At 34.8% G+C, this 21,483-nt stretch overlaps 1 protein-coding gene across 1 annotated transcript in view; it reads left to right on the plus strand.

Moving 5' to 3' along the window:
• HDAC9 (histone deacetylase 9) overlaps window positions 1-21,483 on the plus strand; it is a 555,319-nt gene that overhangs the window by 303,217 nt on the left and 230,619 nt on the right. The window lies entirely within an intron of this gene.

Genomic DNA, 21,483 nt, shown 5'->3' on the forward strand with positions numbered 1-21,483 from the left:
TAAGCTGTAAAGTAGGCTGGCTGTATTAAATGTATTTTCGACTTATGACATTTTCAATTTACAGTGGACTTACAGGGATATAACCCCATCATAAGTAGAGGAGCATCTGTATAGGTCTTTCACTAGATGCCTGTCTGGGAGAAAATTTTTTATTTAAAAATAGGTAATAGGGATATGTCTTCTCTTATATATTCTTCATTTTTTAGTACAAACAATATGTAGTTCACTGAGAAAACTATAGTAAACATCAAAGTCTGAAATAGAGGTGGAGTATATCAATCAGAAGAGGAGACAGAAGCAAGTGTTTCAGAAAAGGAAGCCTTCCCATAGTATTGTAATGAATAGTGTTAGTGATTGCTTGTGGCTTTGTTGACTGTCTTTGTGCTATGTGACTTAAACTCATTTATTTTTATCATTTAGTCATATAGGAACCCTGTGATGGAGACATGATTATCCTCCTGTTAGATGAGGACCCTGAAGTTCAAATGAGTGAAGTAACTTGCTGGCCATTGTATCACTAACAGACTCACACCCAGGTCTGACTTGCTCCAAAGCCTGAGGTCTTTATTACATGGCAGAAAACAAAGCAAATGTTATTTGAAATAAAAAGTGTATGTTGCATATCTCCAGTTTTCATAGTTCAACTGTGACATAAAAATGATATACAAATTAGAAGAAAAGACAGTCTAACAAATACAAACTCTTCATCGAGTGAAAACTTGAAAAAGTTAAAACTATAGTGTAATGAAATGGATAATTTCTTTTTCTTTACTCATAATTAAATGAAGCATTGATTTTAGAAACTAGTATAATATGCAACAATTTAAACCACAAAATGTCAAAAAAAATGTCACCTCAGGGCTTTAATATGCCCATCTTTAAATTAATAATTAAAAATACAATTTAGCTTAAGAAGCAAATTGTAAAACTTCTCAGTCAAGAATATATATCTACTAAAGTTCTATTTAAAGGCATTCATTAATTTTTAACTACCAACTAAATGGGAAAGGTATCACCATAATTTTAAGGATATACAAAATAGTAGTATATAATTTCCTATAAATATTTCAATTATGAATTGGTATTTGATGCAATGGTATCACAAAGGGAAAGGAGGAAGTACAGAAACGTCAAACTTAATTTGAGGAAAGAGTATGTGAAAAGAAGAATATGCTACTGGTTCTCTATATTCAATTAAAAATATATAAGGAAAAAGAACAGAATTCTTGGAACTAATGGTTCCAACCTGGAGCCCATCTTTGGATACCTGAGGATCCACCAACTTTAAAATTGGTGTCCTTGTTGATATTTTAAAAGTCCTAATGTTAATACCTTTCCTCCAATTTGGGCTGCATAGGACTTAAACTGTTGAGCATTTTCACTCTTTATTACCACGTTAACAGGATGATGATACTTCCTGTCATATACATCAGAAGCTCTGGCTGTTACATGTGTCTTTGTGTATAAATCATATGAAACTGTATTAATTCTTACTTTACAAAATTTGCTTGGTAAGTAAAATCTTTGAAAATTAATGTATAGTTACAGGAATAGATAAGAAAGGGTATAATAAAAAGGCTGGGGCATTTACAGTATTCTGTATACTATACATAGGGGCAATACAGTATTCTGTATACTATACATAGACACCTAGGGGAGTAAAATAATCTACCTCATTGCACAGTGAGGCTGATGTTAATGCTGCATAAAACTCAAGATATTTAGCATTTGGGTATTAGCTAATAATGATTAACTCTGTGGTAGGTGCTATGTCTTTGTGTTAAGCCAAGCATACTTTAATATTTGGTACTTTTCCTTGAATATTGTATAAGCCATTTATGATAAGAGATTTAAGGGAAAGTGCTAATAAACTCACTTCATACTAAGACCACACATGAGAAACTTTAGCTCAAAAGGAAATTAGAAGGCCAGAGGGAAGAAATTACAAGTAAATGAATGACATTTTAAAACTGAGGCACCATAACTAGAATGCTAGTACTAAGATATTAAAATATTTAGACATTTAAAAGGCATGGTTATTTGACATTCATTTTTTAAATACATTTAAGTGAAAATTTATAAAATAATTTGAACCAAAGGAAATATGTTGCTTTCATGTGTTTGTGAAGATGTAGTGAAGATATTAACCATTATATTACCTGATGTCCATTAAAGTACAACAAAAGAAAAAAGTCACTTTTATGTTTTTTCTTATCAAATAATTGGAGATATTTCTCCTCCTTCCTCATCCTCCATTTTTTTTTGCATTGGTCAACACAAAACTAAATTTAGTATTCAGCTGAGGTAAATAACTTATCTCAGTCTCAGTACAAGGACATAACTTTTGTTATACATTTTATTTGTATTTTAAATTATTCAGTAATGTAAGTATTTAATTATATATACTATCGAAAACGCCTTTTAGATATTATAACAAATAAATTATAATTAAACAAATGACCCCTGAGGTATCATGAATTTTTGCATCTTGCTGTTTTCAAGTTACATTATCTGTTCTTTAGTGAATAAACAAGTTACATGGTGAGAATATTAAGAATATCAACATTTACTTTTATACACAAAAAACACTGTAATATTTTTACACTTCTAAGCACAAACACTGCTTAGAAGAAATTAAGAATAAATATAACTTAAGTCAAGAAGAAAGTCTATGGCGAGGATTATATGGTCTTTGTTTTTGCTTCTATTTATGTGGTGAATTACATTTATAGATTTGTGTATGTTGAACCATCCCTGGACCTCTGGGATGAGGCCCACTTGGTTGTGATGGATTATTTTTTTGATAAGCACCTGAATTTGGTTTGCTAGAATATTGTTGAGAATTTTTGCGTCTATATACATAAGGGATATTGGTCTGTAGTTTTCTTTTTTTGTTGTGTCCTTTCCTGGTTTTGGTATCAGGGTGATATTGGCTTCATAGAACGTGTTGGAGAGGATTCCTTACTTATTGATGTTGTGGAATAATTTCTGCAGGATAGGCACCAGTTCTTCTTTGTACATCTGGTAAAATTCAGGTGTGAAACCATCTGCTTGGGAAGTTTTCTTTTTTGGTAAGTTTTTTATTGCTACTTCAATTTTGGTACTTGATATTGGTCTGTTTAGGAATTCTGTTTATTCCTGGTGGGGCCTAGGGAGGCTATGTTTCTAAGAATTTGTCCACTTCCTCTACATTTTCATGTTTATGTGCATAGAGGTTTTTATAGTATTAATAGATGATATTTTGTATTTCCATGGCATCAGTTTTAATTTCTCCTTTTTCATTCCTAATGGAGCTTATTAGAGTCCTTTCTTTTCTGCTTCTTGTTAATCTAGCAAGCAGCATGCCAATTTTATTTATTTTTTCAAAGAACCAACTTTTTGTTTTATTAATCTGCCATAAAGTTTTTTTATTATTAATTTCATTTAGCTCTATTCTGATCTTTGTTATTTCTTTTCTTTTGCTGGGTTTGGAGTTGGTTTGCTCATCCTTTTCCAGTTCTTTGAGATGATTTATTAGATTGTTGATTTGTGATCTCTCTTTTGGATGTAGGCATTTATGGATATAAATTTTCCTCTCAGGACTGCTTCAGCTGTGACTCACAGATTTTGATAACTTGTGTCTCCTTTATCATTTAGTTCAAAGAATCTTTTAATTTCCATATTAATTTCCTTCTTAATGCAATAATCATTCAGCAGCAGGTTGTTTAGTTTCCATGACTTTGTGTAGAGATGAGAGTTTCTGTTAGAGTTGATTTCTAATTTTATTCTGTGGTTTGAGAAGATGCATGGTATAATTTCTATTTTTTTTAAATTTGTTGAGACATGCTTTGTGGCCTAGGATATGGTCCATCTTAGAGAATGCCCCTCTCAATAGATGCAGAAAAAGCATTCGACAAAATTCAGCACCCTTTTATGATAAGAATGCTTATCAAAATAGGCGTAGATGGGACTTACCTGAAAATGATGAAAACCATATATGACAAACCCACAGCCAACACTGTACTGAACAGGGATAAATTGAAAGCATTCCTGCTTACAACTGGAACCAGACAAGGTTGCCCCATGTCACCGCTTCTATTCTATTTAACATAGTACTGGAAGTCCTAACCAGAGCAATCAGACAAAAGAAGGAAATCAAGGGCATCCAAACCGGGGCAGAAGAGGTCGAACTACTGTTTTTTGCTGATGATATGATCTTATATCTAGAAGACCCCAAAGATTCTGCCATGAGACTACTGGAATTGATAAACAAATTCAGCAAAGTCTCAGGTTACAAAATCAATGTACAGAAATCAGTAGCATTCCTATACGCCAACAACAGTCAAACTGAGAACCAAATCAAAGACTCAATACCCTTCACAATAGCAACAAAGAAAATAAAATACCTAGGAATATATTTAACTAAGGAAGTAAAAGACTTATGTAGGGAGAACTATGAAACACTGAGGAAGGAAATAGCAGAGGACATAAACAGGTGGAAAACCATACCATGCTCCTGGCTCAGCAGAATCAACATTGTTAAAATGTCTATACTACCCAAAGTGATCTACAGATTCAATGCAATCCCTATTAAAATATTAGCATCATTTTTGCAGATCTAGAAAAAATAATTCTATGCTTTGTGTAGAACCAGAGAAGACCCCACATAGCAAAAGCAATCTTAAGCAACAAGAACAAATTGGTAGGCACCAATTTACCAGACTTCAAGCTATACTGCAAGGCTATAGTTACTAAAATAGCATGGTACCTGCACAAGAACAGAGACATAGACCAGTGGAACAGACCCGAGAACCCAGACATAAAACCATCCTCATATAGCCATTTAATCTTTGACAAAGCAGACAAAAGCATACACTGGGGAAAAGAATCCTTATTCAATAAATGGTGCTGGGAAAATTGGATAGCCACATGTAGAAGACTGAGACAGGATCCACACCTTTCACCTCTCACAAAAATAAACTCACGGTGGATAATAGACTTAAACCTAAGGCATGAAACTATAAGAATTCTAGAAGAAAATGTTGGAAAAACTCTTACGGACATTGGCCTTGGCAAAGAATTTATGAAGAAGAACCCAAAGGCCATCACAGCAGTAACAAAAAGAACTAAATGGGACCTGATCAAATTAAAATCTTCTGCACGGCCAAGGAAACTATCACAAGAGCAAACAGGCAACCTACAGAATCGGAGAAAATATTCACATGATAAACATCTGATAAAGGGCTGATAACTAAAATCTATATGGAACTCAGGAAAATCAGCAAGTAGTCATTGCTAGGAGCCTCTCGATGCTACCTTCTCTCTGCTTCAGCAGACACAGTGAATCCCTCAGGAACCACTTCCCAGACTACACTGCCCTCACACCTTGGCCCAGTAGCAATCAAGGTGGAGTATTTAACTACCAATAGTTGAACAATATGATGACTGAAATACTTCATGTTTTTATACAGAGCTACATTTTCAAACATATTTATTTTCTTGATTTGTTTCTTTCTCATAAAAATGATGAGAGGGAAAATTTACTCTCCTAAAAGAATGCTGATTGCAGGTTTTGCTTGTTTTCAACTTTTAAAAAAACTTGTGTGGTAAGAAATGTTTGAAGACAATATAAAAGAGAGTTATGATGTAATATCAGATATTTCTGGCACCTATGACCACTTAAAGTTTTGCAAATGTGTTCCCTTTAGAGATAGTTTATAAGTTTTTAATCCTAAAATAACTCAGAATATCTATATGTGTTTTGTGGAGTTCAAGTATAGAAATACTATTGTTATATCTTTATTGCACTCTTGCTCTTTTTTAGTTTATTAATATAAGGAATTGCATTGATTGATTTTCAAATGTTAATCCATCTGTGCATTTTTGGAGATAAACTTCATTTGGTCATGATGTATTGTACTTTTTATGTATTCTTGAATTGCATTTGCTAAACTTTTATTTAGAATTTTTGCATCTGTTATTCACGAGGGATATTACTTTAGTCCAGGTATGGTAAACCTGTGGCGTCAAGGCCACATGTGGCCCTCCAGATCCTCAAGTGCAGCCGTTTGACTGAATCCAAACTTCACAGAACAAATACTTTTATTAAAAGGAGTTTGTCCTGTAAAATTTGGATTCAGTCAAAAAGCCACACTCAAGGATCCGGGAAGCCACATGTGGCCCCAAGGCTGCAGTTTCCAGTCTGTAGTTTTCTTGACCATTCTTGTCCAGTTATGATTTCAGAGGAATGCCTCATAGGAGTTGGGTAGTATTACCTCCTCTTCATTTTTCTGGAGGAGCTGTGTAGAATAGGTATTATTTTTTCTGTAAATATTTGATAGAACTCACAAGTGAAGCCATCTAAGCCTGGAGTTTTCTTTGAAGAAAGGTTTTAAATGAAATATTCAATGTCTATAATAGATACAGGGGTGTTCTGGTTACTTATTTCTTCTTGAGTGAGCTTTGGTAGTGTTTTTCATGGAATTTGTCCATTTCCTTTAAGTTGTATAATTTATTTGAAAAGGTTGTTCATAATATTGCCTTATTATCTTTGTAATATTGATAGAATTTGTAGTAATATCATTTTTGTGTCTTCTCTCTTTTTTCAAATATTTTAAATAAATTGATCCATGATCTTATTGCTCATATTCTTTTCTACAAAATATCAGTTGTTGTTCTTATTTTGTCCCTCTATACGTTATGTGTCTTTTTTACTCTGGATTTGTAAAATAGTTTCTCTTTATCACTGGTTTTGAGCAATTTGATTATGATGTATTTTGATCTAGTTTTCTTCATGCTTCATGTGCTTGGGATCCACTGAGACTCTTGGATCTTTGGGTTTATAGATTTCATCAAATTTAGATAATTTTCTTCAAATATTTTTTTTGTCTCCCTTCCACTTCCTATGGGGACTCCAGTTACAAGTACATTAGACTGCTTAAAGCTATTCCAGGGCTCAATGATGCGTTTTATTATTACTTTATTCCTTTTCTCTATGTGTTTCCTTTTGGGTAATTTCTACTGCTATACCTTCAAGTTTACTAATATTTTCTTCTGCATTGTCTACTCTGCCATTTAGCACACAGTCAGTGCATACTTTATCTCATATATTATAGTTTTCACTTCTAGAAGTTCAATTTCTATCTTTTTTATATCTTACACATTTCACTTAACTTTTTAAACATATGATTACAGTTTTAATGACTATCTTAATTTCTTTGCTAATTTTAACATCTGTTTTGATGCTGGATCATTTTCAGTTGGTTGTTTTTTTACCTCGCTGTGGGTCATATTTTCCTGCTTCTTTGACTGCCTGATAATTTCTTATTGGAAACCAGTCACTGTGAATTTTAACTTGTCAGGTGCTGGATATTTTTGTACGTTTATAAACCTTGGTTTGTTCTGGGGTGCAGTTAAATTACCTGTAAATAGTTTTATCCTCTTGGGTGTTGCTTTTAAGATTTATTTATCAGGATTAGAGCAGTTTTGGACTAACTTTTTCCCAGTACTGAGACGACACCCTTCTGGCTATTCTACTGAATACACTTTATATTATGAAGTTTTATAGTCCAGCTGGTAGGAATAGGCACTCTTCCTGGCCTTTGTGAGTGCTTTTCATTGTCACCTCTATGTCTTTCAGGTGATTCTTTCACCTGCCTCAAGTAGTTCCTTCACATGTGTGTATTAATTTGTACTCTGCAGAATTGTTAATGGAGACCTTTTGTAGATTTTTAGAGTTCTATCTCTGTTCATCCCTTCTCTGACTGGTATTCTATGCAGAAAACTCTACTTTATTTTGCTTGAAATCTCAGCTGTCTTCCCAAATCTGGGAGTTCACCAGGCTCCTCCTGGACTCTCCCTCTCCACATCATCACATAGAAACTGCCTCATTGCAACAACCTCGGACAATTGTAAGGTTCACCTCCTTTGTTTTCCGTTTCTGAGGATTACCATCCTTTATTGCCTTAAGTCAAGAATCTTGAAAAACAGTGTTCCATTTTTTGGTTTTGTTTGCTTTAGGGCTTTAGTTGTTTCAGGCAGAAGGAAAAAGTCAATTATTGTTACTCCAAGTTGAAAGCAGAAGTTCCTAGGTACCTGGTGCAGAGCTGAAGTGGGAAGGCTTTGAGACTGAATACCGAAGTGCCAGCCTCAGAGAGTAAAACTCCAGAGAATAACTCTAACTATTTTGACTACTGGATGCCTCTTTATATTTAATTTTTAAAGAAAATAAAAACTTATTCATTTTTTCAAAATTAGAAAAACATACAAACCAAAAAACTACAGCCACACAAACATTTAAAGTTTCTTCAATAAATGAATAGAATAAAATGATTATAGGTAATCTAATAGATTGTGTAGGTGTTTCCCAAAGTCACGTCCATGTATGAGTAGTTGTCTTTAAGTTGATTTTACCAGGCCACAGAAGAATGAGAAGACTGTAGGGAGTTTTCCACAAAACTAAATTATTCCATTTAAAAGACTTTATTTTTAAATATGTCCTTCCTACATTATTAAGGATAAAATCTCATGCATTATTGAATTTATTACAATAGCCAATGGATTATAAAGGTTTTTTTGGTCATTATCTGGCATAAGTACAAGAGGGGTTCCATCCTATATTGATTTCCATAAAATTTTTGTTTTACTGCCCTGTGTATGCCAATAGTTTGGAAACAACTGTTTGCTGTGCACAAATACTTTACCTTACCCATTTTTATTCAAATATTATCATAAGACTTTATTCAGGAAAACAAATTAATCTTTCTCTTTTTGAGCATCTTTATTTTGGAGATAGTATGTTTTGCCATGTACAACTTATAGAATGGGCAATGGGCATGTCTGAATGACCAACTTGTGTCATTTTTAAATGTCCTTTTCTTTACACCATAATAGATATGAAACTCAATTCTTTCCTTAATACTTGTAAGCAGTATTTGGAGACTGATTTTTGATTCTGATTTTTTCCTAATGTTGTTCCTCTCTATTGTATGACAGGGAAAGAGAAATTGACATGGTTCCTGCCCTTTTTTTCATGAACATATGGCCGGTGAGAAAAAAATGCCTTTTTAATGAAGATAATAATAATAAGATATCAAATATTGATGTACTAAGGAGCATATTTAGTACTTATAACAATTCTTTCAGGTGGCCATCACTATTGTTATTTTACAAATGAGTACATTGAGTCTTAAAGAGGTATGTAACTGCTCAAGATGTCACAGCAAAACGTAAAGCCATAGACGAGACCCCAGGTCTGCACCAAGCAAGGACTGTGCTGCATTCACTGCCCCCAAGTGAGAAGATGAGTTTTGGTTTCCCAAATTGTGACAATGCTCCTCTGCAGACACTATTCATAATCACCAAAGAGGAGAAATGACTCTATTCTATACACTATTTATTGCTCTTGTTATTATACAGAACTTTTTATTTAATGAGTAGAATGATAAATTACACTTTTGTTGAAATAAGCCTTTTAGACCTTTGAAAAAGGTTGGAAACCAAAGGAAACAGACATTCCAGAAGAAGTGTGACTTATTTTTTTAATAAATCTTTTCTTTTGCTAAGATCTCTTAAAATATTTCCATTTTTATAAAAGCGTTCTGGTTTCTTTGTGAAAATAGCTGCAAGGATATGTCACCGGGTAGGTTCATTAAAAATTACAAGCATACACCACGACTATGAAAAGTTCCTGTAGCCTGTTTCCTGCTCTTTGGGAAGGGCACAGCTTTCCAGAGATGGCTGCCCATGAATCTCGGAGGCCTGCACCTGCAGATTACAGCCTCAGGCACAGGCATTGTGAGAACAGCCCCCATTTTGTAAAAAACGAAAAGCTCTGCTGTTCTATAGAAATGTTTGGGACAGAGAAATGGACCTAAATGAGATAAACAAAACTCATAAACCACTGAGATTAGATAAATTGCTAGAGTTGTTTGGAAGGCCAGGCAGGAACAAACATTCTCTTCCTAAATGTAGTTTTCCTGCACTTGGGACAAGCACACTATCTGATTACCCAGGATGATTTATTTATCTTTCTAGACTGTTGACATGAAGTCTGAATTTCAGACCCAGGAATAGGTGTTCTTCTGCAGTTATTTTGTGTGCAGAAATCACTGACTTCTCTCACGTTACTTTTTGTGATTGATTACTGGAGTTAACAATATCAAAGTTTGGTGTGCTCCCCTTATCTGCAATAGTAAAATCTTAGTAAACTACTCTGGGTTTTAACTGTAGGCCCTGGAATAATAATCTAACGATAAAAAGAGTTCCTGTTCTTTTTATGCTTTTAGCTATAGCCTTGTATCAGTGATACTTCAGTTTCTTCTTGATAAAGATTTTTCATATTTATAACTCATAAAGTTCAGGCTGCAGGGTAAGTAAAGGCTTCTGAAAACATTCATTCATTGATTTGTTTATTCACTGACTCCACACATTTAATTACCCAATCTCTGTCAGGTACTCTTATGGATCATGGGGCCTCAGTGGTGAACAGAAAAATAAGATCTCTACTCTTTAAAGCTCATGTTTTAATGGGGGGCTGAAATAAAACAAACAAGAAAATAAAACAAACAAGAAAATATCAAGTAGTGATACTGCTCAGAAGAAAGTAAAAGAAAGTGAGCAATTAACTGTGCCTAGATGCCTCGTTTTAGATTGTGCACTCAGGGATGGCCTCTCCAAGGAGGTGGTTCGTAAGCTGATACCTGAATGAGAAGCAGCTGCCATACAAAGATTTGATGGAAGAACATTCCAGGCAGAGGTAACAGCTAATGCAAAGATTTAGCAATAAGGAAGACATGCCTAGACATGCATCATATCACCTTAACTTGTACCCCGATTTGCTTTCATGTTACCATTCAAAATTCTTCTGTATTCTGTCCTCACCTCCCCTTACCCTTCAAATTGTATATTCTTAATGAAAAGTATATTGTTAGGTGACCATAGAAATATTGTTGTTTTAGCTAATTGATTCTGTAGTGTTTTCAGGAAATGATTTCATATTTAGAATAATTTCACAAAGTGATTTAGTTTAAAAGTAGTTAGTTAAGAAACAAATTTCAAAACAATTACCAAAAATCTTGTGTCTCAAACTTGCATTAAAATGAGCAAATATAATGTCTCTTAAAAACAGGAAGGAAGGAAGGAAAGGAGGAAGGGGGGAAGGATGAGGGAAAGAAGGAAGAGAGAGAGAGAAAGAAAAAGAAAGAAAGGAAAAAAAGGATCAAAGGAAGAAAGAGAGGAAGGAAGGAAGAAAGGAAAAAATAAAGAAAAGAATAAAAAAAAAGAAAGAATGCAGTTCTTTTTATGTCTGGAAAGATAACAGAGAACTTTTTCCCAAATGAGGTAACTTTGAAGCTGGGAAACAGATTCACACGTTCATAAAGTAAAACTTCCAGAGCATAATTTCTTAAATTATTTCTTTCACTGCCCTCTTGGTAGCTTAGTGTCACGGATGAGTGAGTTTACCTCACAAGTAAGCATTTAGCTCCCCAAGAACAGACTCTTAACCTTAGCTCACCACGTGATTAGACTCAGGGTGAATGCACAAGATTAATGAGAGCCCTGAGTGAAAACAGTCTCTCGTAAGGACAGCACTAAATCTTGAAAAGCTGGTTGTTATTGTTTGTGGAGGCTGAGCCCAGCACTAACCCCAGAAGGGATCATGGTGATAGACCCCTGATCTGGGTCTATCTATAAGGCCTTGATTGTGCTTTTCTGTGACTGGCATTATGTCATTCTGTGTTGCAATCTATTTTTAGGAGCCACTGCACATCCTTGTTTTTTCTCTCTGTGCCTAAATGCAGGTCTTATCATTCTTCTTTTACTCCACCTATTATCCCAAATGATAGAATGGGGACACATGCTCACATCTGGAAGTTAATGCCTTAGTTCTTGTTTATTCTCCCTCCAAATACACTAAAGGCTTTTTCTTTTCCTAGCATTAGTCTTCTAGTGGACAATAAAATGGTGAGAAAAGAGTCTATAACCTCTTCCCAATATCTTCAGTTTCCACCCTTCTTGTTGCTGTTTTCAATCTTGTACCATTTTAGTAAAGGAAACATGGGACAAGGATCATTAGGAAGAAAGGACTGGAAAGGAGAAGCCATTGGCAACTAACGAGCAGAGCAAGAGCAAAAGAAATATAATTTTGGCAGGTGAGATAGCCTGGTTGGAGAATGCATGTGCAACTTATAAATAGATTATAAACAAATACTATTACACAGGAGGAAAATCTGAATCGGATCCACTCTGCCCAGTTTTCATCAATGGACTACTAGTGGTGATCTCCAAAGAGCACTCTAATAGGCAAGAAGGAGGCACTGATTTTATAAAACAGAATCTTCAAAGGAGGGGGAAACAAGGCCTGTGGGGAAAGAAAGCAGAAGTCTGGCAATAGGTCATGGGAAAGGAAGGACTCGCTGTGGGGTTTGGACTTGGAGAGAGAAAGACGTAGCAGCAGGCCACAGCCCAACCTGTCATTAGCTTAAGAAAAAAAAAACAAAAACAACAAAAACACACACACAAAACTGCCACTAGCCTCAGAATGGATTGGGTTGAAGGTTACTTTTTCCCCTCTGTAGACTTATTTCCTATTTTAAGTTTATGTTAATAATTTTACTGCTTTTCCACAGCCCTGAGTTGGGGGATAGAGGGGTTAGGTCTTAAAAGTTGCAATCCCAGGGCATGCCCCCAAAGTGTAATGTGAAAAGGGTTGTATTGGGCTACAAATACATCAGTTTTCTATCAAAAGTTATTTTATAGCAGACTGCTATTGGGTAATTGAGATGCACTTTACTAAAATTATAGCAGGTTGAAACTAGCAGATTTTATTAATACTTGTTTTTACAATCCAATTACCTGGTACACTACAGTTTATTTAGAACAGGTATATTTTGTTTTTATTTCAAAAGAATATATTGATTATTTTTATGAATGTTTAAAATTTAACAGCTTTCTATACTTTTTCAGAGTGAAAATTTCAACAAATAAGTTTTTTTTTTCATTTTGGGTATGTGTTTGCTGTACTTCATTTGTAATCATAGGAGTTTTCTATTTGGGCTAACTTATGTTAGACTTTTAGAAAATCAATAATCCTAATTTATTTCTTCTCTGACAACATTAGAAGAGTTTAGTTTCTGGCATTAGATATCCCATCATGAGAGGGCTTTATTCATAAAATATTACAAGGTACTTAAAGTACTGGCTTAAAAGAACAGATTTAATTCACCACTATATTCATTTTCTATGGGCATGTAAAAGATTACCCCCAAAATGTAGTGAATTAAAACACAGCCAATTATTGCTCATGGTTGTACATTTTGGACAGTACTTAGCAGAATGGTTCATCTCTCCTCTCATGACACTTAGTGGAAGCTGGGGATAGCAAGTTCAGGGTAACCTCTCATTCTTTGAGGCCATTCTCAACCTGACCTCCTGTCATTCATAGTCCCCAGCTTCCTAAATGGAGGATGGATCCCAAGAGAGTGAAAGCAAAAGGTGTCATGGTTCTTAAAGGCTAGATCTGTTTAAAGGTTTGGCTCAGAATAAACACAGTGCCACTAACACCCACACTATATGGGCCAAAGCAAGTCACGACACCAGCCAGATTCAAAAAGAAGGAGAATAGACTCCATGTTTTGTTGGAAGAAATTGTGTACATTTACAGGAAGCGAAGAAATTGTTGTCTGCCATATTTGGAGACTATAGCACAACACTTTTATAAATATATCCTTGAATATAAGAAAGAAGACTCCTTAATTATGAAGGTCTTTTGATGCATATAACCTATAAATACTACACAGTAATTTTGTATTCACTCTTAATCTTACAATATGAGCTTGTTTTCTTGATTTGGAGTTATGACATTCCACATTATTGATCTTTAATAAAGAGCAGCACTTGTCACTCAAGTCAGACAATTTCCAAATGTTCACTGTTTTCACTTGGCAATCAACTGAGTTATTTTTGAAAACATTCCCTTCACCATGGTATAGCAAAAAGAATCTGTAGGCAGATGGATTTAGGTTCAAATACCAATGGTCCACATGTGGACCATTGGTATTTGAATTGGTATTTGACATTTGGGCAAGTTATTTAAATTTTTTGGGTCTTATTTTCCTTATTTGCATAATGAAAATAATTATACCTACTTCATCAAGTTGGTATGAAAATTAACTATAATAATTATAATACAGTCACTGGGATACTCTACTGGGACATATTAGGTTTTCCCCTACATTTATTCAAAGTAGTAATTAAATTTCTTATATAAAATTTTTCTTTAAAAATATTGGGGAAATGAAGCCTTCCTCAGTTTTGGATTTGATCATTCTAGTCAGATCTTAAAATAGCAATAGTAGTAATAATATTCTTCCCTTATCTAAATAGATGAAGGACAAAGTAGGTACAAAAACTTAAAAATTCAATATAATTCTAGAGGTACTATTTTTTTGTATGTACTGACACATAGTGTTCATATAGGGTTTCATTTTTCAGAGTCCTTTTTGTTTACTCCTTTATAATGACAACATTCGTCAGATGTGGAAGGTATGTAGTATTTTTATTTTGCCTTCAAAGACATTTTGTGATTATATGGCTTTTACAACAAGGTCACCAAAAAATTCTAATGTGGTATTTCCCCCATTAGCCTTTAATAGTTAAATGAAACAATAGCAATGATAATATATTTCATGATTATTTATTTCAGAATGTTCTAGTATTGTGCATTCAGCTTGCATAGTATTTGCTTATGTGTTTTGTTACAAAGATATTTGTGGGTTACCTAGGAGAGATTTATGAAAGCATTTTTATTAGGAATTTTAATCTCAAGGTATAGTAGAGCAATTGTTGTCATAAAATGGCATTCAGGAAGTTGAACTTTGGTTTTTACTAAAATTAATTGGATAAGAATTTGTTGACAGCTTGCGGGATTGTATCCAAGTATAATAGATTTAAAAACTTCAGAAAAACACAAAATTATTAACAAAATTATTATTGCAGGCAATTTTGTTCTGGTAGATATAGAAATGGTTGTAAAACACCAGTTTGTATTTGAGATGTATCACAATGACTCTGTTTTGAAAGTTGGATAACAACTAAGATTATTCAGCAAGTACTCATGTCACCATGAAAGAAAAATGCGGAGCTGAAGGTGGCATGACACATTTTCCCATTCACAGCTGAGTGGGCAGGTGACACGTGTTAGGAGAGAGCTGCTTTTTGATTTTCCTCTTATGAAGCTTGTCAACTAAATTGAATTTTGGGTTTTCAAAATATCAGAGTGGATGAAGTCTTTGGCATATTTTAGCATTTAACTAAGTCTTACACATGGCTCCAGAGGAGGATCTTCCTTCTCCAGTTAATACTAAATTATCAGTGCTTTGGCAGGAAGCAGAAAGTGCCATGTGGCTTGTGATTTTGGAAAGTTAACATTGAAATACTCATCGTACATTACATTTATAGAAAATATTGAGAGGAAATTTCTCCCTGGCAAGCTCCATCCAAGGTTTGGTCTCTTTCTAGAATAAACTGCAAATCCCTTTAACTCTATCCTTGTGATCTATGCATATAGGTGAGGCCATCATATGTCTTATAACAAGTCCATTTTGTCCTTCAGAAATTATATCCTCCTGGTGATCAAATCTAACATGCCTTCTACCAAACCAGCACATATTTTTCAACTTTGGGAGGACACAACAGAGGAGAAATTTGCTTTCACTTTGGACATGACAGAGTAGATGCTGGCTCTCAGTGGGGAATAGGCTCCATCCATCTATTAACACAGCGATACGTGGATACACAATTAGAGAAATGCAGACACATTATTTGCATTTGATTTTTGGTATAATGTTTCTTCTGAATAAATCAGGCATAATTATGAGGCACATGTGACTAAATCAGGTAGAGTGATTTCAGGGAATTGGTTGGTATACATCAAGAGCTTTAGACGAGAAATGTCAGTGGTTTATATTTATTATCTTTTGTTTGTAGCAACCTCTGAAGGCAGCTGCTGTGCAATAGTCATTTGTCATTCTTTCTTTCTAAGTGCCAGTTTGCCAAGTGAGTTTCCTTATAAGTAGCAGCACTTATACAAATGCTAATACAGTTTTTTAATATTAGTGAGAAACAGAGAATCTGAATAACAATGGTACTTAATATCAAATAGCAACTTTTATCCAGGGATATCTATATAACTTACAATTGAATTGGCACAAATTATTTACAAACATTAAGGGCATTGGGTTGCCATATTTAGATCGTAGTTTATCTGACCTAGGAACGCACTGAAAGGAAACGTGAAATTTTCATTCAGCATCTTCAAAGAGTAGAAAATGACTACCTCAGGCATATAATAGCCAAAAGGTTTAGTCACTCTCATATACACAATCTTAAAATTGCTTTTATTTACTATTCTCATCTTTATTTCAAGTCTAGTTGTATACTTTATGAATCCACAAATGATTGCCTTTATTGAAAGGTTTGTGTTATTCAAGATGACTTGTAAAGTTTACTCAATCTTCCCTAGCAAGGGAAACAGGAAATTCCAGAGAACACTAGACTCAGCAAACCTATAAAATCTGAGAAAGCAGACCATTATTTCTGGAGACATTTCACATAACACTTTGGGAAGCAATGACTAATTAGTTTTTGGTCTTAACAATAGCACTTTCAGGGGGCTGTTTTCTTTTTTCTTTTTTTTTCATTTTTTATAGCTTTCATATTAGGAAAAGAAGGAAAGTAGCTCTGAATGATGAAATATTAGCAACGTATGCACTTGCTTCTCTGTAGGAGCCCAGCTCTTTGATCCTTAGTACAATTACTTTCATTGCCTGGCTGATATTAACCGGCTGGAGAGTAACAACCAATTGTTGCAGGCACAACAACATCCTAATGTGCTTTGCCTCTAATGACTGACTGCTTATTTCAAATTGAAGTCTCTGTTCTGTATATTCTTAAATTCCTGTTGTAGTAAGTTAAGCCCTTAAAGAAGAATAGGTGCTTGTTCACGCCTAGAGCCTCATCTTTTTCATGGCAGCACCTTGCCTAGCCACTCACTCTACAACTGCCAAAGAATAGTTGGTCATTACCAGGGGTAGGATTTATTCTGAGTTCTCTACATGTGAATTCAGTTTCCTTGCTTGCATTATTTCTCTATTTATTTACCTATTTATTTGCTCATTCATTCATTTTAGAATTTCACTTTCATATATTTAAACACAACCCACCTCCCTTGACTTTTCTTTCCTCTCTCATTTCACATCCAATCTATGATTGACTCTTATCTGCTCTACCTCTACTATAATCCTGCTGATACTGGCCTCCACCATGGCACATGGATTATTGCAATAGCGATCCCATTGATTTCCTTGGCTTTGTCCTAAATCTCCCCTCCCCCAGCCTGGCCACAATTTTTTTTTTCTTTTTTTAAAAAAATATTCTAATATTTTCTTTTATTGTGGCAAGAACACTTAATATGAAATCTACTCTCTTAATCCATTTTTAAGTGTACACTATATTATTGTTATCTATAGGCACAATACTGTACATTGTACAGCAAAATTTATTCATCTTGTGTAACTGAAATTTTATACTCCTTGATTAACAGCTCCCCATTCCTTCCCCCAGATCTTGGAACAACTATTCTCGTCTTTGCTTCTATGAGTTTGACTATTTTCGATACCTAATATAAATGAAATTTTGTAGTATTTGTCCTTCTGTGACTGTCCTCACAGTTCATCCATGTTGTTGCATATGGCAGGATTTCCACCTTTTTAAAGGCTGAGTAATATTCCATTGTATGTGTATACCATATTTTGGTGTTTTACAATAAAGAATACACATTTTATTTTTCATGTTACTGTGTGCCAGGAGATGTATACATGTATCATTTCCAGTCCTTACACCAATCCTGCAAAGAGCATACCTCCATGCTGTGGTACAAAGAGAACAAGTTTAAAGAGAGACACAAACTCTGATGCTCAGTTTCTTTATCTGTAAAACAACACTATAATTGGCTGGCAGGTGATAAGTGGTACTTTAATGAGTGAATATATATAAGACCCTAACACACTGTCTGGCGCAAAATGGCAGTTCAACAGTGTTAGTTCCAACTTACTCTTCAGTAAGACTATGTAAATCTCAATATTATTTTTCAAAAATTTTCTAAGGATGGGGATTTGATGATTCCCCAGTAGTAGTAGCTTTTACTAATGTTTAATTCATTTTGCAATATAAAGTTTCATCCTACACAACATAAAAGTGTACATCATATGAAAGAAACAGTGATTCTATGCTAGATGAATCAGTGTTTATTTTCTCTTATTTGGCCCATAGGGAGCTACAAGCTTACTCTTCGTTAGAACATCCATCTAGTCTAGTTACCTTGGTGCGTGTAGGTAAAAAATGGAGAAGAGAAGAGGAAATAAATTTTAACATTTAATTGAGTCCTACCATGAGATGATCTTTTGACCAGAATTACCTTTGTCCGGGTTATTTTGTGCCTTTGTTCTTACAGCTGTTAAACTCAATCCTGGGAGGTCCGTGTAGTCTGTCTTTGTACTTTATCCATCAGTTTAAGACAGAGATTCTGATGATCTCTCATTCCATAGGAGGCTGGGGGCTGCCCAAACTCTGAATAGCCTGGAGTGAGAGTTCAGGGGTGTGGGCAAGGTTGGAAGGAGGGTGTGAGGTCAATTCCCTTTGTTTTTACTACAGCTGTTACTACATACTTGTGGAAAATGACAAAATTCCTCAGAATTATTCTCTGCAGTTCTTTTTTTTAATTCTTAATTTTAAATTATTAGGGGTACATAGTTTTATGTATTTATTGGGTACAAATGATGTTTTGATATAGGCATAAAATGTAAATTAATCACATCAGGGTAATTGGGGTATCCATCACCTCAGGCATTTGTCATTTATTTGTGTCAGGAACATTCCAATTCTTTTAGTTATTTTAAAGAATACCCTAACTTATTGTTGATTACAGTCACTGTGTTGTGCCATCAATATACCACATTTTTAAAAATCCATTCATCTGTCAGTGGACATTTAGGTTTTCAATTCTTTTGAATAAATCCCCAGAAGTAGGATTTCTGGCTTGTATAGTAGTTTTATTTTTAATTTTTTGAAGTAACTTTATACTGTATTTCATAGCAGTTGTACCATTTTGCATTTCGTGGAACAGCAAAGTGAAAATCTTCTGTACAGCAAAGGAAACAATTAATAGAGTGAAAAGGCAGCCTACAAAATTGAAGAAAATATCTGCAAACCATATATCTGATAAGGAGTTAATTTGTAAAATGTAAAAGGCACTCTTACATGTTGACAGTAAGAAAATTAATAACCCAATTAAACAGTGGGCTGAAGACTTCAATAGACATTTCTCCAAGAAGACATACAAATTGCCAACAGTTATATGAAAAGATGCTCAATGTCACTAATCATCAGGGAAATGTAGATCAAAACCATAGTGAGATAATCACTTTACATCTGTTAAGATGGCTATTCTCAAAAGACAACAAAACAACCACCACCACCACAACAACAGCAACAAAGACAAGCATTGTTGAGGATGTGGGGAAATTGGAGCCCTGGTTCATTCTAAACTCACCAGCCTGAGTGACCTTTTAGAAGACATACCATGTCTCTTCTTTCCTCAGAACCCTCTGATAGCTTCTCATCTCCTTCAGGGTAAAAGCAAAAATGCTTCCAAGGGCTCAGGAGAATCTGTGGCTCCCCTTATTCCAATTCATCTCCCACAACTCTTGCCTACCGTGCTGGTGACCTTGCTATATTGTTAACATGCCAAGTGCACCCCAGGCAGTGGCTTTGCATGCGGTACTCCTGGTGCTCAGGGAGTTCGTCTCCCAGAAATCTGTGGGGCACTTTGCCTTACATTTTCAGATCTGTGCTCAATCAACTGTCACCTTCTCAGAGGGCAATTTTTTGACCACCCTGTATAAAATAGCAATCCTAACCACCCCACCCTCCCTTTCTCCTTACTCTACTTTCTCTGTGGCACTTATTTTTTATATTTTAGACAGTGTCTCTCTCTGTCTCCCGGGCTAGAGTGCAGTGGTGTCATCATAGCTCACTGCAACCTCAGACTCCTGGGCTCAAGCTATCCTTCTACCTCAGCCTCTGAAGTAACCAGGAGTACCTCCTGGCTAATTTTTCTATTTTTTTGTGGAGATGGGGGTCTCACTCTTGCTCAGGCTGGTCTTGAACTCCTGGCCTCAAGCAATCCTCCTGCCTTGGCCTCCCATAGTGCTAGGACTAGGTGTCAGCCACTATACCTAGTTTCCAGCACTTATGACCAATCAGCAAGGCTCGTGTATTTGTTTAGTTGTTTGTAGTCTTTCCCCCATTAGGACATAAACTTCACAGGGGGCAGAGACTGTTTTAGAACTGCTGTAGCCCTAGTGCCTAGAACAATACCCACCATGACCTGAAGTTAGGGATTCAATGAATACCTCATACTAGCTGGATGAAAAAAATAAGTAATAAATGAATAAGAATTAGTCTACTTTCTTCTCTTACTTTTTACTTTATCTTATGCCTCCCACTGCCACTTCTTCATTTAGCCAAGTTTTCATGTATCAAGAATATGGTATTTTGTTTCTCTTTAGTTATAAATGTGTTATCCACTCGCCCATTTTTGTAGAAAAGTTTCCTTCCATTGGATACTAGAACTTCATTTAATGCCCTCAATTGCAGATGGCCAGCAAAAGTTGGACTGTGTGTGTGCGTGTATGTATTTTAAACTCGTCTTTACCCTGTAATATTTGTAGTAAAAACAAACGGGAATATAGATTACATGTCTTTGATATAACTTTTCCATGTTGTTGCAAGTCATTCAAGAATGAATGCAGAGCATAAAGTTAAAACTTGGAGAGGCAGAAATTCGACATTTCTTTGAACCTAATCATGGAATTTCCAAACTATTTAGATACACTTACAGTTGAATCAGAGAGCTGACATGCAGTATAAACTCTTCTCAATAGTCTGGATTCTTCTTTAAATTATTTTTTCAGTATTTAATTAAAATGCTATAACAATTCATTTTGGTTTCATTCAACCAACATTTCCTAAAGGACTACAGTGTAAAATATAATAATATTAATAATTTATAAATACCAGCTGGGTGTCAGGAACTTTTATAGGAATTGTATACATTAGTTTTTTAAATTTTGAAATTTATATCAGTTCTATAAGGTAGAGAATATCATCCTCGTTTCCCATTAACAGTTTGAGGCTTCCTGGAGGTTAGTTTGACAAAGTCCACAATGTCAGGAATGTCAAAGCTTAGAAATTAACCCAGTCTGAATTTAAAGCTTGAACTTGTTCTCTTAGACTAATGTTTCCCAAACTATGAATCACAACCTACATTAATAAAAGAATTTTAAATTATGATTATTTGTACACATACATATAATTGAATCCAAAGTTTCATTATATAATACTCTAACCATGTGTAATGCACTCCATTCCAGCCTAACCTGACCT

This window comes from Lemur catta, chromosome 11 (assembly GCF_020740605.2).
Source record: "Lemur catta isolate mLemCat1 chromosome 11, mLemCat1.pri, whole genome shotgun sequence".
Taxonomy (NCBI): Eukaryota; Metazoa; Chordata; class Mammalia; order Primates; family Lemuridae; genus Lemur; species Lemur catta.